Here is a 26,093-nt window from a genome sequence, read left to right as displayed (position 1 = left end):
ATGTATATATGCATGCATTGAAGCCATGGTGATGCAGTGGTTAAGTGCTATGGCTGCTAACCAAAAGGTAGGAAGTTCAAGTCCACCAGCTGCTCCTCAGAAACCCTATAGGGCAGTTCTACTCTGTCCTATAGGGTCACTATAAGTTGGAATCAACTTGACAGCAACAGGTTTGTTTTTTGTTTTTTTTTGGTTTATGCATGAACGTATTCATCTGTTCATCCCTAGGGCAAGCTGGCATGCCTTGGTGTCTACAGTTGGGATGGCACATCTAAGCCTACCTGAGTTCTATTATGGGTGCCCCGCAGAATCTCCCTTTATTGCCACCTGTGGACAATTCCCTACCCCCAAACTATGAACTGTTGTGAAATGTTTGGTTTATCTGGATCCCAGTACCCAGCACTGGGCTAGAAAACAGAGCAGGCCTCAGGCATGGGTCCTTTTTATTTTAGTTTTTGGTAATAGCTTTATTGTGATACAGTAACACGCCACACAATTCATCCATTTAAAGTGTACAAGTCAATGGTTTTTAGTATATTCATGAGTTATATGACACACAATACATCACAATGTGTGTATCCAAGCTGAAGAAGATTTACTGATATATTTTAGAGCTCTTGATCTTACTCATAGAAAAGCATGTTCCTTGGGGTCCCCCCATCACTTTTGATGGCACCTCCATCCTTGCTGTTATTCAGACCAAAAGCCTTGGAGTCACTCTTGACTCTTGTCTTTCTCTCCTATCCACAGCCAGCCCTTCAGCATTTCCTGTCAGCTCTAACTTCAAACATGTCCAGCATCTGACCAGGTCTCACATTTCCAGTGTTCCCACCCTGGTCCAAGCTTCCATCATTTCTCTAATGGTTACTGTAATATTCTCCTCACTGGTCTCTGTCTTAGTTCTCTAGTGCTGCTATAACAGAAATACTACAAGTAGATGGCTTTAATAAAGACGAATGTATTCTCTCATAGTTTAGGAGGCTAGAAGTCCAAATTAGGGTGCCAGCTCCAGGAGAAGCCTTTCTCTCTCTGTCGACTCTGGGGGAAGCTCCTGGTCATCAATCTTCCCCTGAGTCTAGCATCTTCTCAGTGCAGAGACCCTGGATTCAAAGGGCACACACACTTCTGACTCTTCTTTCTCGATGGTAGAAGGCTCCCCTCCTCTCTGCTAGATTCTGCCTTTTATATCTCAAAATAGATTGACTCAAGATACAGCCTAATCTTATATATTGAGTCCTGCCTTGTTAACATAGCTGCCTCTAATCCTGCCTCATTAACATGATAGATGTAAGTATTTACAGCACATAGGGCAATCACATCAGATGACAAAATGGTGGACAGCCACACCATACTGGGAATCATGGCCTAGCCAAGTTGACACACATTTTCGGGGGGGGCACAGTTCAATTCGTAACATTCTCTCTTCTGCTGTCTAGACTCAACACCGCAGTCAGGTTGATCTATTTAAAGCATAAGCAGAGCATGTTGGTCCTCCACTTCCAACCTTCCAGTGGTTTCCATCTCCTTCAGACTGAAAGTCATTGTCACTGCAATGACCTAAGAGGCCCTGTTTCCTTTCTGATCGCCACTCCTACACTCTGCCTTACTCCCCACAAACTCAGGCCACACGAGCTGGATTGTGTTTTGCTGCAACACCCCAGACAAGCTCCAGCCCCAGGGTCTTTGGTCTTGCATATTTAGGCTTACTTCTTCATATCATTCAAGTCTGTACTCAGGTGTCACCTTCCTCATGAAGCCTCACACCACCCTGTTTAAAACTTAGAGGGAGTCATCTCTCCTCTGTTCAACTCACATTTCAGGCTCAGGAAGACATGACATGGATTTGTATGGCATCTTTATCAGAGATACCATCAGATATTTGAGTGTGTGTGCCCACTGGCCTTGTGTTATGGAGCTTATTAGGAGTTGTTAATCTTAAAAAGTCAGTCCTTTTCTTCCAGAAATAAGCCTTCCAAAAGGTCAGCTTCGTTTTTAATTTAGAATGAATCTTCTTTGCAGGTTAAATTGTGAGTCCAAATGGCTGTGTTGAAGGGATCCTGGAGCAGTCAATACTGCAGTAATTAGCAGAGCGGAGGGGTCTGCGTTCAGTAGGATTTAAAGTTCACTTTGCTTTTTTTTTTTTTTGCTTTAATGGGAGCCCTGGTGGCACAGTGGTTAAGAGCTATGGAAGCTATGGTTGCTAACCAAAAGGTCTGCATTTCAGATCCACTAGCTGCTCCTTGGAAACCCTATGGGGCAGTTATGCTCTGTCTTATAGGGTCGCTATGGGTCAGAATCAGCACAATGACAACAGGTTTTTTTTTTTTTTCTTCAATGAGAGGAAAGCTCCTGCTGGTGAAGTTACTGTAGCTTCTGAGTCAGAGGGCCAGTGGCGAGTGCGATGTGCTTTCCTTTCCATCATCCTGTTACTACCTGAGTCTTGCTCACTCCGCCCCTCTCCTTACCCTCTTTCTCTTCCATTTTGCTTTGCTTTCTCTGGTGGTTTTCTCCTCCACTCCTCACAGGAGGGAAATCCTGGTGGTATAGTGGTTAAGAGCTGTGGCTGCTAACTAAGAGGTTGGCAGATCAAATCCCCCAGGTGCTCCTTGGAAACCCTATGAGGCAGTTCTACCCTGTCTTACAGGGTTGCTATGAATCAGACTTGATGGTAGTGGGTTTTTTTTTTTCTCATAGGAGAAGGAGACTGGAAGCCTTTCTCCTCAGTGTCCCAGAGGAAAAGTCAGAATCTGCTTGCACCTCTGGGGAATGGAGGGGCTTCATGGCCAATTCTAGACCTGGGTGCGGTGAATTTTCAAGGCATTTGGGATGCCTTCCCAGGATGTTTAGGAGTACATGGTGAGCCAGGGAAATCTAGAATGTGAGAAAGAGGCCGCTATCTCCCAGAATGTGGAGGAGAAGCAGCGGCAGGACATCAAATGGCAAAGATGTATACACTGAGAGGGACATTTTCATCCCAGTTCTGTTTCATCAAAGAGCAAGTCCTGCCTCATTCTCTCCTAACAAAGAGAGTGCAGCCCTCAGGACCACAGCGTACTGAGGGCGAGAAGGTCTGGCTACAGTGTAATAACGCTGTTTTGTTTTCATTCATGGCCAGTGATTCTGCATTTTTCATCTACAATAATGAGGTCAAATTTGCTTTGTTAATAAATGTATGTCTGTAAAAAAGAATGACTCAATAAAATAAAATAAGAAACAGGCGTTAGTCAATGTACTCACTGGCGGCCTGTGTCTAGGGCCTCACTGCCTTCTTGGTGACATTGTCCTTATAAACTGACTGAAGTGTCTCAGCTAGGAAATGAAGCATGCAATTCACAAGAACCTGGGAAATGTGGGAGCATTTCCTCACGATGACAGGGTAATGGACATAATCAACAAGAGAAATTCAATTTTTAAGAATGGTTGTGTCATGGATGTTCTTTTCTGTTTACGTAGATGTCACAAACACTTGACAGACCATGCAGATGAAGCCTCTCTTCAATTAAACGTGATTTCTCACCTCTAAATTCCACTGGGAAACCCTGGTAGTGTAGTGGTAAAGAGCTACAGCTGCTAACCGAAAGGTCTGCAGTTCGAATCCACCAGGTGCTCCTTGGAGACTCTTTAGGGCAGTTCTACTCTGTCCTACAGGGTCGCTATGAGTTGGAATTGACTTGACAGCAGTGGGTTTGGTTTTTTGGTTTGGTTTAAATTCCTCTGGCACTTTGTATTTTTCTTATACCTTTTAGGGCAGTGTATGTCTGCGTGTGTGCACGCGCACGCATGCATGTGAGTGCAATCATTCCCGGTAGACTCTAGAAGATTCTGAGGGGGCAGGGACTGTCTCCTATCATTTTGGTTGAGCTGAACTGATGGATGCTATCACAATGCTTCATGCCTGGCACAGAGCGAGTGCTCTGAGTGTCCACTCCAATTGAAGAAGAGTCATTCCAGTCTTGATAGTGATTTCCCTGCATTGCCTAGGGGCTACAATTTCCCAAAAGCCAAAAGTTGTGCCACTCTGCTGGTGGAGGCCCTCAGTATGAGTGTGCTCAAGGAGAAAAAGGGGCAGATGAGGAGCTTTTCGAAGACAAACCTGACAGGCCAATAGAATCTTATCAATTTATTTGAACTCATTGTCATCCTCTAGCGTGACGTATATAGTGCTGTGGTTAAGAGCTTATATGCTAACCTAAAGGTTGCAGTTCAAATCCACCAGACTTGGAAACTCTATGGGGCAGTTCTACCCTGCCCTATAGGGTCACTATGAGTTGGAATCGACTTGACAGCAATGGGTTTGGTTTTGGTTTTTTAGTGTGACGTGTGGCAAGTTGGTGACTAGAGGGACAGGGTCAATTTGTACTTGTGGCCTCACACCTCAAATCAGACATAGAACAAGTAGCTCCCCCAGGGTTATCACAGGATTCTATCCCCAAGAAAGTCAAGTTTGTGATCACTACTAAGTTTGTTTTCAGGATGCTTTCAAGTAGCAGTCACCTGTTCTGATGGCACAGTTCCTATAAAGGTCTGCATATCTCTGTGACACCATAAAAACAGCCATGTCAGGAAAAAAATAAATAAAAAATAAGGACGTTTCTCCAGTTTGCTACTGTGTGGCTGTTCACACATGCCATTTATTCAAGGCAGAACTATACAACTATAAAAAAAAAAAAAAATTTATTTTATTTTATTTTTATACTTCCTATTAAAAAGGCAAGTGAACCTGCTTTGGGTTCTCCTTGCAACCTCTAAGTGCTGGGGCAGGCAGGCATTAAAGAGAGCCCAGACTAGGATGCACCTCCAGTCAGCAGGAACTGCTGTGAGCAAATGGCCTATGAATAAGAAAATGTAGGTGTGCAATTCAAGTGGCCGCAGACATGTGGCCTTGGACAAGTCCCTTCAGCCCTGTATATCTGGTCTCCATTTGAAAGTGTAGAAAATGCTACTGAAATATCATAAACCATGATGGTGGCTCCGTCTGACAGAGCTGGAAGAGGCACCAAGAAGGCTTCTGCAGTAAGCAAGGCTGGGACTGGGGAAAGGAAGCTGGACAGGCATGGAGAAGGGCAGGTGACTCCTGAGTTGTGAACCTGCGGGGAGAGGAAGCAACAGCCATGGCAACAAAGAGCTGCAGAGCATGGACTAGCTTTTTTCTGGCAAGAGCCATTCACAGAGGAGGTGGGTGAAGAGAATGTTAGTGCCCCCTGAGTAAGGAGACACAGTGGAGGGAAAGATACTGTGGGCAAAAGATTGGTGAAGAGAGACAGTAAAGGTTCTCTTGAGGCTACAGGCTTTTCTAATGCTATATGAACATCTTTTTAAGACTCTGGAAGGATTAAAGGAGGAGAAAGTATCTAGAAGGCCCCCTTTTATACATTTTATATACAATCTCTTGTTTAAGGAAAATTCAGCAGAGAAATAAAGTCCTCTGAGAGACACCTTTCACACATCTGATTTGTGATTAAAATTCTCAAACATCGAGTGTTAATGAACATAAATATTTTCAAGATACATTCAGATTAATATTTCTCTCATTGGTGAACCAGTTTCTCTCTGCATCCTGCCCACCATTAAAGCTAACCCAAAGTTGGAGGAGGGAAGGAGAAGGAAGTGCAAAGGATATAGCACCCAAAAAGGAAGAGAATTAGAAGATCTTTGACGAGGGCAAAAAATCAGGGAAAAGAAGAAGGACAGGAGGCCAAAGATCATAACGGTCAGGGCTCCCATCAAGCATGGGATGAAGCTAGGATGAGGGAAGGATAGAAACTCCTGAAAAAGCTTGTGGGTTCCCCAGAGCAGAAAGGACCATTGCCTGGCTTCCTAAAGGATAACTAGAGAGATTACAAGACTCTCAGAGAATTGAAACCTCCCCTTTTAGCTCCTAGGCAGTGGCATAGAAGAGGTGGCCTGTTGGTGGTTAGGTAGAGAGAGAGATGGTCTGAATTGTTGTTGTTAGGTGCTGTCGAGTCAGTTCCAATTCATACGACCCTATGTAAGACAGAACAAAACACTGCCCAGTCCTGTGCCATCCTCACAGTTGTAGCTATGTTTGAGCCTATTGTTGTAGCCACTGTGTCAATCTATCTTGTTGAGAGTCTTCCTTTTTTTTTTGCTGACCCTCTACCAAGCATGATGCCCTTCTTTAGAGTCTGGTCCCTCCTGATAACATGTCCAAATTACATGAGACGAAGTCTTGCCATCTTCACTTCTAAGGAGCACTCTAGCTGTACTTCTTCCAAGACAGATTTGTTCGTTTTTCTGGCAGTCCATGGTATGTATAGTCAGTAATCTTTGCCAACGCCATCATTCAAAGGCACCAATTCTTTGGTTTTTCTTGTTCATTGTCTAGCTTTTGTATTTGTATGAGGCGACTGAAAATACCATGGCTTGGATCAGGTGCACCTTAATTGTCTAGATGAAATCTTTGTGTTTTGACACTTCAAAGTGTTTTTTTTTGCAGCAGATTTGCCCAATGTGATATGTCACTTGGTTTCTTGAGTGCTGTTTCCATGTGCATTGATTGTGGATCCAAGTAAAATGAAATGCTTGACAACTTCGATCTTTTCTCCGTTTATCATGACATTGCTTATTGGCCCAGTTGTGAGGATTTTTGTTTCTTTATGCTGAGATATAAACTATACTGAAGGTTGTAGTCTTTGATCTTTGTCAGTAAGTGCTTCAAGACCTCTTCATTTTCAGCAAGCAAGGCTCTGTCATCTGTATACGATAGGTTGTTAACGAGTATTCCTCCAGTCCTGGTGCTGCATTCTTCTTCACATAGTCCAGCTTCTTTGAATATTTGCTCAGCATACAGATTGACTAAGTATGGTGAAAGGAGACAGCCCTGACTCACACCTTTCTTTATTTTAAACCATGCAGTATCCCCTTGCTCTGTTCGAACAACTGCCTCTTGGTCTATGTACAGCTTCCTTATGAGCACAATTAAGTATTCTGGAATTCCAATTCATACTGTTATCCATAATTTGTTATGATCCACACAGTCAAATGCCTTTGCATAGTCAATAAAACACAGGTAAACACATTTCTGGTATTCTCTTTTAGCCAAGATCTATCTGATATCAGCAATTATATATCTTGTTCCATGTCTTCTTCTGAATCTGGCTTGAATATTGACTTCTCAGATTATTTGCTCAGCATACAGAGTAAATAAGCAGGGTGAAAGGATGCACACTTTTCCTGATTTTAAACCACTCAGCATCCCCTTGTTCTGTTTGAATGACTGCCTCTCGGTCTGTGTACAGGTTGGGCAAACCTGCTGCAAAAGATCTCTTTAAAGTGCTGAAAAGCAAAGTTTCAAATGACACAGGAAGCATTAAAAGATGATGGAAGCAATACACAGAGTCACTGTATCAAAAAGAATTGGTCGATGTTCAACCGTTTCAGGAGGTAGCACATGATCAAGAGCTGGTGGTACTGAAAGAGGAAGTCCAAGCTGCACTGAAGGCACTGGCAAAAAAAACGGCTTCAGGAATTGACAGGATGCCAACTGAGATGTTTCAACAAACAGATGCAATGCTGAAAGTGCTCACTCATCTATGCTAAGAAATTTGGAAGACAGCTACCTGGCCAACCGATTGGAATAGATATGTATTTGTGTCCATTCCAAAGAAAGGATCCAAAAGAATGCAGAAATTATCAAACAATGATATTAATATAACATGCAAGTAAAATTTTGCTGAAGATAATTCAAATGCGGTTGTAGCAGTACATTGACAGGGAACTGCCAGAAGTTCAAGCCAGGTTCAGAAGAGAATGTGGAATGAGGAGTCTGAATTAGCAAGCCCAAACTTCTCTCTCCTGTGTGATGTAGAAACATCCAGAAGCTCTCACATGCCCTGGAGGGGAAGCTGAAAGCTAAGTCCAGAGGGAGTGGAAATATCATGGGGCTGTGGTGGTGAGGCAGGAATGAATGAGAAGGTTCTTCAGCACCAGTCAAGAGCACCGGCCAGGAGCATCAGTTTTTTTAAGTAGGTCAATAGAACAAGTCACCAGTCTGATAGCTGTAAGTTAGCACATTCTGGCTAGATATTTGGGGACCAGACTAGCTCAGCTACCCACCACCAAGACCAGGAAACTTGACTCTGCATTTGATAATCTGAGACCCCCTTTACCCATTGCCATGCAGTCACATATCCTCAGACACCATCTTGGAGAGGGCCCAGGGGGAAATGGAGTAAAGCTGAAAGTCTGAGCGTTTATCCAAAGAAATTCAGTTATCTGAAAGAGATTGTTTAAACCAGAGGAGACTAAGATACAGTGAATTGATTTAGTTCCCATCTCAGCCACCCCTGCTCTGTGAAGTGGGGACTCTGATAAAGACTATTTTCAGTTCCAGAAAATAAAGAAACTTCATTATTTATGTCAGACTTATGTAATATTTTTGATCCCACATATTTAGTTAACTTTTACTAGTAGCATAAGGGGTAATTTGCCTTATATCATTTTTTTACCCTTAAAATGTATTTCTGTCTGTAATATTTTGATAAGGCAAGTAAAATAAACTATTATAAACTTGATTTTGTTTGTTTTAAAGGCATTAATATGGAGTTGAAGGACACAATATTTCAGAGTCTTGAAACAACATTGGATATCCTGTAGGGAGGGTTATGACCAGTTGCCATCAAGTCGATTTTGACTCATGGCGACCTCATGAACATCAGAATAGATACCTGTGCTCCATGGCATTTTCAATGGCTGATTTTTTGGCACCAGGACTGTCTTCCAAGGTGCCTCTGGGTAGACTCAAACCTCCAATCTTTCAGTACTAAATGAAAAACCAAACCCATTGCCATGGAGTCGATTCCGACTCATAGCTACCCTATAGGACAGAGTAGAACTGCCCCCATAGGGTTTCCAAGGAGCGCCTGGTGGATTTGAACTGCTGACCTTTATGGTTAACAGCCATAGCTCTTATTTACTACGCTACCAGGGTTTCTATCAGTACAGCTGAGTACATTAAACATTTGCATCTATTTGAATTTCCCAGGCATTCAAAACAGAGAAGAAAGGTAGAAAGCAAACCTTCTCCTAGACTAAATTCATTTATCTAGAAACTCAATATCGTAGCCTAATTCTAGGAAAGACCTAGAAACATTCTCTATTGGTCTGATTCCCACCCACCTTTTTTTTTTATGATTAGATGTCACAAAACAGATGAACTAAAATCCATACTGCTAAATAACAGACCTTTGGGTTCTTTTTTTTGTTAAAATAAGCAATTTTAACAAGTCTAGTTATCTGATTTCTAAGCCAACAATAGATTAGAAGACATCAATGGAATAGAAGAAAATATGGAGAGGTCAAGCTCCCTGAAAGCAATGCTGTGGCAGCTGACAATCTGATAGGACGATAGAAGAGAAAGCCTTATAACTATAAATACAGTGAAATATTTATGAATGAGCAGATATGATGTCTGGGATGTGTTTTGAATAATACAGGAGTGGTAGTGAATGGGTGGGGTATAAATGAAATGAGATAAGCTATGAGTTGATAATTGTTGAGCTGAGTAGCAGGTTTGTGGAGATGCCTTAAACAACTCTGTTAGTGTTTGTGTATGTTGAAATTTTTCATAGGAAAAAAATAATTTTAAAAGGACATAGTAGACTTCCAGTCAAAATGGCAGCTTATTCAGACACACCACGCCAATGCTCTAAGACCTCAGAAACTGAGTGAAGCAGATACAGAGGACAACCCTGAGCGTCAAATGAAAGGATAAAGAACTAGATTGAACACTGATTAAAAGAAGAAACTGACTAAAAACAGCAAACAAAAAGAGATGGAGCAGAGGGGCCCTGCCAGCCAGCCTGGCACAGTGTGGTCATCTTGAGACAAAGACAGCAGCAATCATGGGTGAGGAGCACAGAGCACAACTTCATGGAATTCCCAACAGGACACAGAGTAACTATGTAGACACACCCAGAGTGAAATAAGGTCCTAGTCGCTGGCTGCAGCCAACAGGAAAAGCCCAGGCACCTTTGCCTGGTGACCAGAGGAGCATACTCCCCCCTCCCCCAGCCTCCTGGTCTGTAATATTTTGATAAGGCAAGTGCACCTGATGGCTGCTCGCTCCCCACTGCCTGCCACTTGTCCTTACCTCCCCACCAGCAAGGGGTGGTGAGTGCTCAACTGTGGACATGCCAGCCTGGCACTCACATCCTCCCCCCACCATGCGAGAGGTGGCAGCAGTGTAACTGTGCACAAACCTACCTACCTCTTATCCCCCCATCTGGTGGGCGGCAGCGGCCACGCCCCCACTGACCTGGCACACCCACCACACCTGCTGCCCCACCTGCTTGGTGAGTGCCAATGCCTGCTCCTGCACCACTGGAGCAATGATAGATGGTGGCCAAAACCTTCCCAACCCACCCTTGGCCATCCCACAAGAACAGCAAACAGAGAGCAGTACTCACACACCCAGTTACTACCCCACCTATCTAGAGATAGGTGGAGAGCACTCCAGCGCAGCCAGACTAGTAACCAGAGTGGCACGCCCATCCCACCTGTCTGGATACATCGAAACCAAACATAACAAAAAAATCAGGATGCAGCAAACAAACATATAATAAATAAATATAAGAATACCTTAATGCCTTGGAAACAACACACAATATCAAATTACCTAAAGAAGCAGGACAAGATGGCTCCAGCAAGTGATCAAAATAAAAAATCAGGAAACCTCCTTGAGGAAGAAATGGTAATGAAACTACCCGATAAGGAATTCAAAAGACTTATGTATAGGGCTCTCTAAGAGGTCAAGAAAAAGATCAAGGAAAACAGACAAAATCAAGGAAAACTCAAGAAGAATTTGGGAAAACCACACAAGAACAAAATGAGAAAATAAATAGACAATTAGAAACCATACAAAAACAGCAATTAGAAGTTCAGACGATTAATGCACAAATTTCAGAAATAGATAACACGTTGGAAGGACAAAAGAGTAGAATTGAAGCAATGGAAGACAGAATAAGTGAGATAGAAGATAAATCCCTTTATAATGATCTGTTAGAGGGACAACCAGAAAAAAAGAATGAAGAAAAATGAAGAAAGCCTAAAGAGTTATGTGGGACACTATCTAGAGGAATAATTTATGCATGATCAGAATTCCACAGCAGGAAGAGACAAATGAAAACACGGAGAAAATATTTGAAAATTTGCTGGCAGAAAACTTCCCTAACACCATGAAAGATGAGAAGATACCCAACCAAGAAGCTGAACAAATCCCAAATAGGATAGACCCCAAAAGAAAATAACCAAGACATATTATAATCAAACTTTCCAAAACCAAAGACAAAGAGAGAATCCTGAGAGCAGCTCGGTAAAAATGAAATGTTACCTACAAAGGGAAACCAGTAAGACTAAGCTTAGATTTCTTGGTAGAAACCATGCAGGCAAGAAGGCAACAGGATGACATATATAAAAGCCTGAAAGAAAAAAATTGCCAACCAAGAATTATATATCCAACAAGATTGTTCCGTAAATGAGATGATGAAATTAGGACATTTCCAGGTAAACAGAAATTAAGGGAATTTGTAAAAACCAGACTAACCTTACAAGAAATGCTAAAAGGAGTCCTTTGGATGGAGAACCAACGACATCTGACAACCATCTGAGATTAAGATACAAGACAACATACCCAAAAAACCAACCCAGATGAAGAATATTCAAAAATAAAATAAAGCTACAAGTCTGAAAATGGGGAACCAGAGGTATCAATCTGTAAATGATGGCAACTTCAAAACAAAAACAGGGAGTAAAATGTGTAGTTACAGAACTTCCATATGGAGAGAGTGTCAAAGCAATATCAAGATAGAGCAGACTGTTTTAAACTTAGAAAGATAAAAGTAAATTTCAGGGTAAGCACAAAGAAAATTAATAAACCTTCTCACCAAAATAAAAAAGGAAAAAATCATAAAGATTCAGTAAATACAAAATAAACAGCAACAAAGGAAATGGAAAGAAAATTCATAAACAAAAAGAGCTCAGGACAGAAAAGGATACAGAACAAAGAAATTATCAGCACCACACACACACACAAATGCACAACAAAATGACAGCAGTAAATTCATATCTATCGATAATTATACTGAATGTAAGTGGAATAAATGCACCAATCAACAGACAGAAAGTGTTGGAATGAATAAGAAAACATGACCATTGTCTTAGTCATCTAGTGCTGTTATAACAGAAACACCACAAGTGGATGGCTTTAACAAAGAGAAATTTATTCTTTCACAGTTTAGGAGGCTAGAAGTCCAAATTCAGGGTGCCAGCTCCAGGGGAAGGCTTTTTTTCTCCATGGCTCTGGGGGAAGGTCCTTGTCATCAGCCTTCCCCTAGTTGAGGAGCTTCTCAGTGCATGGACCCCAGGTCCAAAACATACACTGTTCTTCTGGCTCTTGTTTCTTGGTGTTATGAGGTTCCCATGTCTCTCTGCCTGCTCCTCGACACAATCTAATCTTGTAGATGAAGTCCTGCCTCATTAACATAACTAATACTAATCCCACCTCATTAACATCATAGAGGTAGGATTTACAGCACATAGGAAAATCACATTAGATGACAAAATGGTGGACAATCACACAGTACTGGGAATCATGGCCTAGCCAAGTTGACACACATTTTTTTTGGGGGGACACAATTCAGTCCATAATAACCCATCAATATGCTCCCTATAAGAGGCACGCCTTAGACATGAAGATAAAAATAAGCTAAAAATCAAAAGATAAAAAAAATACCATGCAAACAGCAACCAAAAAAGTGTGGCAATATTAATCTCTGATAAAATAGGCTTTAAGGAAAAACCACCATAAGAGACAAGGAAAGGCATTGTATAATGATTGAAGGGTCAATTCAACCAGAGGACATAACTATAATAAATATCTATGCACCCAGTGAAAGAGCTCCAAAATACATAAAACAAACTTTAATAGAATTATTGAAAAGAGAAATGGATGACTCCATAATAATAGTAGGAGACTTTAACACACCACTTTTTTTTTTTTTATACCTTTTATTAAGCTTCAAGTGAACGTTTACAAATCCAATCAGTCTGTCACATATAAGTTTACATACATCTCACTCCCTGCTCCCACTTGCTCTCCCCCTCTTGAGTCAGCCCTTTCAGTCTCTCCTTTCTTGACAATTTTGCCGGCTTCCCTCTCTCTCTATCCTCCCATCCCCCCTCCAGACAAGAGTTGCCAACACAATCTCAAGTGTCCACCTGATATAATTAGCTCACTCTTCATCAGTGTCTCTCTCCCACCCGCTGACCAGTCTCTTTGATGTCTGATGAGTTGTCTTCAGGGATGGTTCCTGTCCTGTGCCAACAGAAGGTCTGGGGAGCATGGCCGCCGGGATTCCTCTAGTCTCAGTCAGACCATTAAGTTTGGTCTTTTTATGAGAATTTGGGGTCTGTATCCCACTGATCTCCTGCTTCCTCAGGGGTCCTCTGCTGTGCTCCCTGTCAGGGCAGTCATCGATTGTGGCCGGGCACCAACTAGTTCTTCTGGTCTCAGGATGATGTAGGTCTCTGGTTCATGTGGCCCTTTCTGTCTCTTGGGCTCTTAGTTGCCGTGTGGCCTTGGTGTTCTTCATTTTCCTTTGCTCCAGGTGGGTTGAGACCAATTGATGCATCTTAGATGGCCGCTTGTTAGCATTTAAGACCCCAGACGCCACATTTCAAAGTGGGATGCAGAGTGTTTTCATAATAGAATTATTTTGTCAATTGACTTAGAAGTCCCCGCAAACCATGTTCCCCAGACCCCCGCCCTTGCTCCGCTGACCTTTGAAGCATTCATTTTATCCCGGAAACTTCTTTGCTTTTGGTCCAGTCCAATTGAGCTGACCTTCCATGTATTGAGTGTTGTCTTTCTCTTCACCTAAAGCAGTTCTTATCTACTGATTAATCAATAAAAAACCCTCTCCCACCCTCCCTCCCTCCCCCCCTCGTAACCACAAAGGTATGTGTTTTTCTCAGGTTTACTATTTCTCAAGATTTTATAATAGTGGTCTTATACAATATTTGTCCTTTTGCCTCTGACTAATTTTGCTCAGCATAATGCCTTCCAGGTTCCTCCATGTTATGAAATGTTTCAGAGATTCGTCACTGTTCTTTATCGATGCGTAGTATTCCATTGTGTGAATATGCCACAATTTATTTAACCATTCATCCGTTGATGGACACCTTGGTTGCTTCCAGCTTTTTGCTATTGTAAACAGAGCTGCAATAAACATGGGTGTGCATATATCTGTTTGTATGAAGGCTCTTGTATCTCTAGGGTATATTCCCAGGAGTGGGATTTCTGGGTTGTATGGTAGTTCTATTTCTAACTGTTTAAGATAACGCCAGATAGATTTCCAAAGTGGTTGTACCATTTTACATTCCCACCAGCAGTGTATGAGAGTTCCAATCTCTCCGCAGCCTCTCCAACATTTATTATTTTGTGTTTTTTGGATCAATGCCAGCCTTGCTGGTGTGAGATGAAATCTCATCGTAGTTTTAATTTGCATTTCTCTAATGGCTAATGATCGAGAGCATTTTCTCATGTATCTGTTGGCTGCCTGAATATCTTCTTTAGTGAAATGTGTGTTCATATCCTTTGCCCACTTCTTGATTGGGTTGTTTGTCTTTTTGTGGTTGAGTTTTGACAGAATCATGTAGATTTTAGAGATCAGGCGCTGGTCGGAGATGTCATAGCTGAAAATTCTTTCCCAATCTGTAGGTGGTCTTTTTACTCTTTTGGTAAAGTCTTTAGATGAGCATAGGTGTTTGATTTTTAGGAGCTCCCAGTTATCGGGTTGCTCTTCATCATTTTTGGTAATGTTTTGTATTCTGTTTATACCCTGTATTAGGGCTCCTAGGGTTGTCCCAATTTTTTCTTCCATGATCTTTATCGTTTTAGTCTTTATGTTTAGGTCTTTGATCCACTTGGAGTTAGTTTTTGTGCATGGTGTGAGGTATGGGTCCTGTTTCATTTTTTTGCAAATGGATATCCAGTTATGCCAGCACCATTTGTTAAAAAGGCTATCTTTTCCCCAATTAATTGACACTGGTCCTTTGTCAAATATCAGCTGCTCATACGTGGATGGATCTATGTCTGGGTTCTCAATTCTGATCCATTGGTCTATGTGCCTGTTGTTGTACCAGTATCAGGCTGTTTTGACTACTGTGGCTGTATAATAGGTTCTGAAGTCAGGTAAAGTGAGGCCTCCCACTTTCTTCTTCTTTTTCAGTAGTGCTTTGCTTATCCGGGGCTTCTTTCCCTTCCATATGAAATTGGTGATTTGTTTCTCTATCCCCTTAAAATATGACATTGGAATTTGGATCGCAAGTGCGTTAAATGTATAGATGGCTTTTGGTAGAATAGACATTTTTACTATGTTAAGTCTTCCTATCCATGAGCAGGGTATGTTTTTCCACTTAAGTATGTCCTTTTGAATTTCTTGTGGTAGAGCTTTGTAGTTTTCTTTGTATAGGTCTTTTACTTCCTTGGTAAGATTTATTCCTAAGTATCTTATCTTCTTGGGGGCTACTGTGAATGGTATTGATTTGGTTATTTCCTCTTCGGTGTTCTTTTTGTTGATGTAGAGGAATCCAAGTGATTTTTGTATGCTTATTTTATAACCTGAGACTCTGCCAAACTCTTCTATTAGTTTCAGTAGTTTTCTGGAGGATTCCTTAGGGTTTTCTGTGTATATAATCATGTCATCTGCAAATAGTGATAGCTTTACTTCCTCCTTGCCAATCCGGATACCTTTTATTTCTTTGTCTAGCCTAATTACCCTGGCTAGGACTTCCAGCACGATGTTGAATAAGAGCGGTGATAAAGGGCATCCTTGTCTGGTTCCCGTTCTCAAGGGAAATGCTTTCAGGTTCTCTCCATTTAGAGTGATATTGGCTGTTGGCTTTGCATAGATGCCCTTTATTATGTTGAGGAATTTTCCTTCCGTTCCTATTTTGGTAAGAGTTTTTATCATAAATGGGTGTTGGACTTTGTCAAATGCCTTTTCTGCATCAATTGATAAGATCATGTCGTTTTTGTCTTTTGTTTTATTTATGTGATGGATTACATTAATGGTTTTTCTGATATTAAACCAGCCTTGCATACCTGGTATAAATCCCACTTGATCAGGGTGAATTATTTTTTTGATGTGTTGTTGGATTCTATTGGCTAGAATTTTGTTGAGGATTTTTGCATCAATGTTCATGAGGGATATAGGTCTATAATTTTCTTTTTTTGTAATGTCTTTACCTGGTTTTGGTATCAGGGAGATGGTGGCTTCATAGAATGAGTTGGGTAGTATTCCGTCATTTTCTATGCTTTGGAATACCTTCAGAAGTAGTGGTGTTAACTCTTCTCTGAAAGTTTGGTAGAACTCTGCAGTGAAGCCGTCCGGGCCAGGGCTTTTTTTTGTTGGGAGTTTTTTGATTACCGTTTCAATCTCTTTTTTTGTTATGGGTCTATTTAGTTGTTCTACTTCTGAATGTGTTAGTTTAGGTAGGTAGTGTTTTTCCAGGAATTCATCCATTTCTCCTAGGTTTTCAAATTTGTTAGAGTACAATTTTTCATAATAATCTGAAATGATTTTTTTAATTTCATTTGGTTCTGTTGTGATGTGGTCCTTCTCGTTTCTTATTTGGGTTATTTGTTCCCTTTCCTGTATTTCTTTAGTCAGTCTAGCCAATGGTTTATCAATTTTGTTAATTTTTTCAAAGAACCAGCTTTTGGCTTTGTTAATTCTTTCAATTGTTTTTCTGTTCTCTAATTCATTTAGTTCAGCTCTAATTTTTATTATTTGTTTTCTTCTGGAACCTGATGGATTCTTTTGTTGCTCAGTTTCTATTTGTTCAAGTTGTAGGGACAGTTCTCTGATTTTGGCTCTTTCTTCTTTTTGTATGTGTGCATTTATTGATATAAATTGGCCTCTGAGCACTGCTTTTGCTGTGTCCCAGAGGTTTTGATAGGAAGTGTTTTCATTCTCGTTGCTTTCTATGAATTTCCTTATTCCCTCCTTGATGTCTTCTATAACCCAGTCTTTTTTCAGGAGGGTATTGTTCATTTTCCAAGGATTTGATTTCTTTTCCCTAGTTTTTCTGTTATTGATCTCTAGTTTTATTGCCTTGTGGTCTGAGAAGATGCTTTGTAATATTTCGATGTTTTGGACTCTGGAAAGGTTTGTGTTATGACCTAATATGTGGTCTATTCTAGACAATGTTCCATGTGTGCTAGAAAAAAAAGTATATTTTGCAGCAGTTGGGTGGAGAGTTCTGTATAAGTCTATGAGGTCAAGTTGGTTGATTGTTGTAATTAGATCTTCCGTGTCTCTATTGAGCTTCTTACTGGATGTCCTGTCCTTCTCCGAAAGTGGTGTGTTGAAGTCTCCTACTATAATTGTGGAGGTATCTATCTCACTTTTCAATTCTGTTAAAATTTGATTTATGTATCTTGCAGCCCTGTCATTGGGTGCATATATATTTAATATGGTTATGTCTTCCTGATCAATTGTCCCTTTTATCATTATATAGTGTCCTTCTTTATCCTTTGTGGTGGATTTAAGTCTAAAGTCTATTTTGTCAGAAATTAATATTGCTACTCCTCTTCTTTTTTGCTTATTGTTTGCTTGATATACTTTTTTCCATCCTTTGAGTTTTAGTTTGTTTGTGTCTCTAAGTCTAAGGTGTGTCTCTTGTAGGCAGCATATAGATGGATCGTGTTTCTTTATCCAGTCTGTGACTCTCTGTCTCTTTATTGGTGCATTTAGTCCATTTACATTCAGGATAATTATAGATAAATAAGTTTTTAGTGCTGTCAGTTTGATACCTTTTTTGTGTGTTGTTGACAATTTCATTTTTCCACATACTTTTTTGTGCTGAGGCGTTTATCTTAGTAAATTGTGAGACCCTCATTTTCATAGTGTTTGACTTTATATTAGTTGAGTCATTACGTTTTTCTTGGCTTTTATCTTGAGTTATAGAGTTGTTATACCTTTTTGTGGTTACCTTATTATTTACCCCTATTTTTCTAAATAAAAACCTAACTTCTATTGTTCTATATCGCCTTGTATCACTCTCCATATGGCAGTTCAATGCCTCCTGTATTTAGTCCCTCTTTTTGATTATTGTGATCTTTTACCTATTGACTTCCATGATTCCCTGTTATATGTATTTTTTTTTTTAATTAATCTTAATTTGTTTGTTTTTGTGATTTCCCTATTTGAGTTGATATCAGGACGTTCTGTTTTGTGACCTTGTGTTGTGCTGATATCTGATATTATTGGTTCTCTGACCAAACAATATCCTTTAGTATTTCTTGTAGCTTTGGTTTGGTTTTTGTAGATTCTCTAAACTTGTGTTTGTCTGTAAATATCTTAATTTCGCCTTCATATTTCAGAGAGAGTTTTGCTGGATATATGATCCTTGGCTGGCAGTTTTTCTCCTTCAGTGTTCTGTATATGTCGTCCCATTCCCTTCTTGCCTGCATGGTTTCTGCTGAGTAGTCTGAACTTATTCTTATTGATTCTCCCTTGAAGGAAACCTTTCTTTTCTCCCTGGCTGCTTTTAAAATTTTCTGTTTATCTTTGGTTTTGGTGAGTTTGATGACAATATGTCTTGGTGTTTTTCTTTTTGGATCAATCTTAAATGGGGTTCGATGAGCATCTTGGATAGATATCCTTTCGTTTTTCATGATGTCAGGGAAGTTTTCTGTCAGGAGTTCTTCAACTATTTTCTCTGTGTTTTCTGTCCCCCCTCCCTGTTCTGGGACTCCAATCACCCGCAGGTTATCCTTCTTGATAGAGTCCCACATAATTCTTAGGGTTTCTTCATTTTTTTAAATTCTTTTCTCTGATTTTTTTTCAGCTATGTTGGTGTTGATTCCCTGGTCCTCCAGATGTCCCAGTCTGCGTTCTAATTGCTCGAGTCTGCTCCTCTGACTTCCTATGGCGTTGTCTAATTCTGTAATTGTATTGTTAATCTTTTGGATTTCTACATGTTGTCTCTCTATGGATTCTTGCAACTTATTAATTTTTCCACTATGTTCTTGAATAATTTTTTTGAGTTCTTCAACAGTTTTATCAGTGTGTTCCTTGGCTTTTTCTGCAGTTATCCTAATTTCATTTGTGATTTCTTTAAGCATTCTGTAAATTAGTTTTTTATATTCTGTATCTGATAATTCCAGGATTGTATCTTCATTTGGGACAGATTTTGATTCTTTTGTTTGGGGGGTTGGAGAAGCTGTCATGGTCTGCTTCTTTAAGTGGTTTGATATGGATTGTTGTCTCCGAGCCATCACTGGGAAACTAGTTTTTCCAGAAAATCCACTAAAAAAAAAATGCAGTCAGATCCCTATCAGAGTTCTCCCTCTGGCTCAGGCTATTCAGATGTTAATGAAGCCGCCTGGGGAGGGTAGGGGAGGGAACAGAGAGATCGCAGAGTAGCACCTCAGAATATAGCCAGAGTTGCTTGTCTTGCTTGGAATGACTATTATATCTGAGATTCCCGCGGGGCGCGTCGCCTATGTGTGCTGGCTGTGTGGAGATTGCCTGGGGGGGGGTCTGGCCCGCTGGAGTCACGGTCAGATCCTCCGCTTCCAGCCCCACTCCCAGCGTCAAGGCTCCCCTACTGGGATGGTGCACTCTCGACTCCAAAATCAGTCGCTGCCTCCCGGGGACTTCTCGTCCCTCCAGCCGTGTGGCCGTGCCACCGCCGTGAACCAGTTGGGCCGCCTCCTGGGGTTAGTTCAGATGGGTGGAGCAGCTCCCCGTGCTTGTGCCATGACAAAGTGTCCCGGCTGGGACGCTGTTCTCCCCACTCCAATACCAGTCGCTGCCTCCCAGGGACTTCTCCTACTGGCTGCGTCCCACGCCGCCCGCGCGACCCGGCTGGGCCCCTTCCCGGGGTTAGTTCAGGGGGTGGAGCAGCTCTCCGTGTTTATGCCGTACCTGCGTCCAGTCCAAATCCCGGCGGGACGGTTCTCCGGCTGGGACGCTGCTCTTCCTGCTCCAAGACCAGTCACTGCCTCCCGGGGACTTCTCCTACCGGCTGCGTCCCACACCGCCCGTGGAACCGGCTGGTCCCCCTCCCGGGGTTAGTTCAGCGGGGTGGAGCAGCTCTCTGTGCTTGTGCCGTACCTGACTGGTACGCTGGCTCCAGGCTCTGGAAACAATTGCTGCTTCCCCGTATTAGTTTGTTCTCCGTCTCTAAATCTGTGTTTGTTGTTCAGGGCTCGTAGATTGTTATGTATGTGATCGATTCACTTGTTTTTCCGTGTCTTTGTTGTAAGAGGGATCCGAGGTAGCGTCTGCCTAGTCCGCCATCTTGGCTCCGCCTCAACACACCACTTTTGATGGAAAGAACAACTAGAAAGAAGCTCAACAAATGTTACTGCAAATGGCAGGTTTGAGCCACCTGTTGCAAAGCCAATACTGAGACAGGAGGAGTTAAGCAGCAAGAGGGCTTTATTGAATACCGGTATTCAAGAGACAGAGAGGGTTAAAATTTCTCCCAAGTTCTGTCTACCCTAAAGGGTTGATGGGAGGGTTTTATATGGGGAAGATCAGGGTTATCTAATGTGTTGAGGACGTAGTCCACAGATGGTCTTATATGTCATAAAACAACTGCAAAAAAACTCTTTATTAAACTAAAGATATGCATATCTGGTATCTGGACTCTAATCACTATATTTGTAACAGGCTAAAAAACTCACATAAGAATCTCTTGGCTATTGGAACTGTTTTGCCAAGTCTGCTGTGGCTGAGATACAGAGCAGGAAAGAAAGTTGCAGATTAAAAATGCCAGAGAGCCTTCCTGTTGGTTTTGCAGGCTGATGGCCATTTCTCAAGAGAAGAAAAAAGAAGAAAGACCAAGGCCACGGGAGCTGAGATAGCTCCTCACCCCTTTGGAAGAGACTGGTGCAGCTGGTGTGATAAAAAAAATGTTTAGAGATTATTTAGAGCATTCTCATGGCGTTAGTCATGTCAAGCTCTCAGTCACCTATTTTGAATAGGGGAAAACATGTTGTAAGGTATTGGGGTGTTTGTTATGTTTAAAGAGTGGGACAGGTGGCTCAGCTATATTCTGAACAGAGCCTGCACCATTTTCCAAGGACTAGAGATTAATCACAGTTTATACAGCTATACTAAAATGAGAAAATATATTCTCTCTATTATTAAAACACTAAAGAAAATGCATTTTCGGTACTTCACAAAAATACAGAAGATCTAAAGAACACAATCAACCAACCTGATCTCAAAGGCATGTACAAAACACTCCACCTAACAACAGCACACTGCACATTCTTTTTCAGAACACATGGGTCACTTCCTAGAATAGACTATATGTTAGTTCACAAAGCAAACCTCAATAAATTAAAAACATTGAAATAATGCAAAGCATCTTCTCAGATCAGAATGCTATAAAATTAGAAATCAGTAACAGGAAGAACAAGGGAAAAAAATACATGGAAACTGCATAACACCTTGCTTAAAAACCATTGGATAAAAACAAAAACAATGAAGAAAAAAAAATTCCTAGAATAAAACAAGAACAAAAACACAACACACCAAAACCTTAGGGACAGAGCAAAAGTAGTGCTCAGAGGTCAATTTGCACAATAAACACACACATCAAAAAGAAAGAAATAGCTAAAATCAGCACCTTAACCCTACAACTCCAATAAATAGAAAAAAAGCCCACAGTCACCAGAAGAAAGAAAATATTAAAGATTAGAGCAGAAATAAATGAAACAGAAAATAGAAAAATAACAGAAAGAATCAACAAGACTAGAAGTTGGTTCCTTGAAAAGATTAACAAAATCAACAAACCACTGGCCAAATTGACAAAGAGAAAGGAGAATACACACATAATACAAATAAATGAGATAGGTGACATTGCAACAGAACCAACTGAAATAAAAAGGATAATAACAGTACTATGAAGAACTGTACTCCAACAAATTTGAAAACATAAAATAAATGGACAGATTGCTAGAAACACACTACCTACCTAAACTAACACAAACTGAGGTAGAAAATTTGAACAGACATAACAAAAGAAGACATTGAAGAGGTTAAAGAAAAAAAAACCTCCCTCACCAAAAAGAAAAAAGAAAAAGTCCTGACCCAGATGGCTTCACTGGAGAATTCTACTACATATTCAGAGAAGGGCCAACAACAATTCTACTCAAACTATTACAGAAAAGAGAAAAGGGTGAAATACTCCTGAATTCATTCTATGAAGCAAGCATAACTCTGATACCAAAGCCAGGCAAAGATACCACTAAAAAAAAAAAAAAATTATAGACCAATGTTTCTCATGAATATAGGCACAAAAATTCTCAACGCAGTTCTACCCAGTAAAATATAACAGCATATCAAAAAATAACACATCATGACCAAGTGGAATTCATACCACATATGCAAGGATGGTTCAACACTGGAAAATCAATCAGTGTAATTCACCACATAAATAAAACGAAGGACAAGAATCACATGCTCATCTCAATGGATGCAGCAAAGGCATTTAAAGTCCAACACCCATTCCTGATAAAATCTCTCAGCAAAATAGGAATAGAAGGGAAATCCCTCAACACAATTAAGAACTTATATGCAAAACCGATAGTCAACATTATTCTCAATGGAAAGAGACTGAAAGCATTCCCCTGAGAATGGGAACCAGATAAGGATGCCCTTTACCATAACTCTTATTTAGTATTGTACTTGAAGTCCTAGCCAGAGCAATAAGGCAAGAAAGGGAAAAAGAAGGCATCCAAATTGGTAAGGAAGAAATAAAATTATCCCTATTTCCAGATGATATGATCCGCTACATAGAAAATCCCAGAGATTCTATAAGAAAACTACTGGAACTAATAGAAGGATTCAGCAAAGTGGCAGGGTACAAGGTCAACATACAAAAATCAGTTGGATTCCTATACACTAACAAAGGGAACTCCAAAAAGGAAATCAGAAAAACAATACCATTTACAGTAGCCTCCCCTTTTTTATTTTTTACCCAAAAGAAAAAATACTTAAGAATAAACCTAACAAGGGATGTAAAAGATTTATACGAAAATAAAACAAAACAAAAAAAAACACTACTGCAAGAAACCAGAAGAGACCTACATAAATGGAAGAACACACCATGCTCATGGATAGTAAGACAACATTGTGAAAATGTCGATACTACCCAAAGCGATCTGTAGATATAATGAAATTCCGATCCAGATTCCATCAACATTCTTTAAAGATATGGAAAAACTAATCATCCACGTTATATGGAAAGGAAAGAGACCTTGGATAAGCAAAGCATTACTGAAGAAGACAAAAGTAGGTGGTCTCACACTTCCAATCTCAGAACCTACTACTATACAGGCAAGGTACTCAAAACAGCCTGGGACTGGTATAACAGCAGACACATAGACCAATGGAACAGAATTGAGAACCCCGAAGTAAATCCATCCACCTATGGACAGCTGATCTTTGGCAAAGGGCTGAAATACATTTAAATGGGGAACAGAGAGTCTCTTTAACAAATGCTGCAGGCAAAGCTGGATATCCATTTACAGAAAAATGAAACAGGATCCATACCTTACACCATGTACAAAAACTAACTCAAGATGAATCAAAGCCCTAAATATAAAACCTAAAACTATAAAGATCACGGAAGAAAAAATAGGGGCAAACCAAGGGGCCCTAATTTATAGTATAAATAGTATTATACATAACCAAAAATGCATAAACAGCAGAAAATAAACTAGATGATTGGGATCTCCTAAAAATTAAACATGTGCATCAAAAGGCTTCTACAGAAGAGTAAAAAGAGAACCTACGGACTAGGGAAAAAAATTTGGCAATGACATATCTGACAAGCGACTAATCTCCAAAATATATAGAAAACTTCTATACCTCAATAGCAAAAAGACACACAATCCAATTAAAAAATGGGCAAAGGACATGATCAGAAACTTCACCAAAGAAGACATTCAGGCAGCCAGCAAATACATGAAGAGAAGCTTGCCATCTTTAAACGCCACCCTCCCCCCCAAAACAAACCAAATCCATTGCTGTTGAGTCGATTCCGACCCCCTAGTGATCCTATAGTACAAAGTAGAACTGCCTCATAGGGTTTCCAGATAATGGCTGGTGGATTCAAACTGCCGACCTTTTGGTTAGCAGCCAATCTTCGCCATTATTAGCCATTAAAAAAAAAAAACAAAACATTGCTGAGAATGAAGAAAACCAAAGACACAGAGGAAAGATTAGTCCAAATGACTAATTGACCACAAGTACTACAGTCTCCACCAGACTGACCAGCACAACTAGATGGTGCTTGGCTACCATCACCAGCTGCTCTGACAGGACAGAGCTGGAGAAAAATGTAGAACAAAATTCTGACTCACATACACAAACACAAAAGACCAGACTTACTGGTCTAACAGAGACTTAAGAAACCCCAAGAGTATAGCCCCCAGACACGCTTCTCGCTCAGTAACGCAGTCACTCCTGAGGTTCACCCTTCAGCCAAAGATTAGACAGGCCCATAAAAAGAAACGAGACTAAATGGGCACACTAGCCCAGGGGCAAGGATGAGAAGGCAGGAAGTGACAGGAAAGCTGGTAATAGGGAACCCAAGGTCGAGAATGGAAGAGTGTTGACATGTCTTGGTGTTGGCAACCAATGCCACAAAACAATTTGTGTACTAATTGTTCAATGAGAAACTAGTTTGTTCTGTAAACCTTCATCTAAAATACAATATCCTATAGATTCTGACTCATAGTGACTCTATAGGACACAGTAGAACTGCCCCATAGGGTTTCCAAGGAGCAGCTTGTGGATTTGAACTGCTGACCTTTTGGTTAATGGCCAAGCTTTTAGCCACTGTGCCACCAAGGCTCCCATTAGCCATTAGAGAGACACAAATCAAAACAACAATGAGATCTCATCCTACCCCAGTAATAATGGCAATGATTAAAAAACAAAACAAAACAACAACGAAAACAGAAAACAACAAATGCTGGAGAGGGTGTAGGGAGATTGGAACTATTATACACTGCCGGTGGGATAGTAAGATGATACAACCACTGTGGAAAACAATATGGCACTTCCTTAAAAAGTTAGAAATAAAGATACCGTATGATCCAGCAATCCTACTAATTAGGTATATACCCTAGAGAAATAAGAGCCGTCACAGGAATAGACATATGCACACCCATGTTCACTGCAGCATTATTCACAGTAGCAAAAAGATGGAAACGACCTAAGTGTCCATCAACGGAGGAATGGATAAACAAACTGTGGTACATACACACAATGGAACAGTATGCAACGTTTAAAGAATAATGATGAATCCACAAAACATCTCACAGCATAGATGGACCTGGAGGACATTACGTTGAGTGAAATAAGTCAGTCATAAAAGGACAAATATTGTATGAAACCACTGTTATAAAAAGTCAAGAAAAGGTTTACACACAGAAAGAAACATTCTTTGATGGTTACCAGGGATGAAAGTGGGAGGGAAGGAAAATCACTAAATAGTAGATATGTATTAACTTGGGTGAAGGAAAGGTAATATACAGTAAGGGAGATGTAAGCACAACACAACCAAGGAAGACACTGGAGGTACACAAGAGTAAAAGGTAACAACGGTAATTACTGTTACATACACAAGTCTGCAATAACAGTAATAACAAACAATATTTACCAGTGGGTACATAGGTAGATATGCAAGCTGAACAGGTTTGGAATGTTTTAGGGGAGTATACTCGGAAATATATATAGGTTTGGCAGAGGATATTTCTACATAAGTATTTGTATGTGCTGCAAGATATCCACGTATATACCCGTTGCTGTTGAGTCGATTCCAACTCATAGCGACCCTATAGGACAGAGTAGAACTGCCCCCTTGGGTTTCCAAGGAGCACCTGGTGGATTCAAACTGTTGACGTTTTGGTTAGCAGCCATAGATAGCTCTTACCTACTGTGCCACCAGAGTTTCTATCCACGTATACAGTAGAGCACAAAGTAGGGGGCAAAGTTATGAAAGCTCCTTAGCCATAACCAAACACCTTGAGGGGCTGAATC

This window comes from Loxodonta africana, chromosome 9 (genome assembly GCF_030014295.1).
Source record: "Loxodonta africana isolate mLoxAfr1 chromosome 9, mLoxAfr1.hap2, whole genome shotgun sequence".
NCBI classification, from domain to species: domain Eukaryota; kingdom Metazoa; phylum Chordata; class Mammalia; order Proboscidea; family Elephantidae; genus Loxodonta; species Loxodonta africana.
This window is presented reverse-complemented; position numbering follows the sequence as displayed.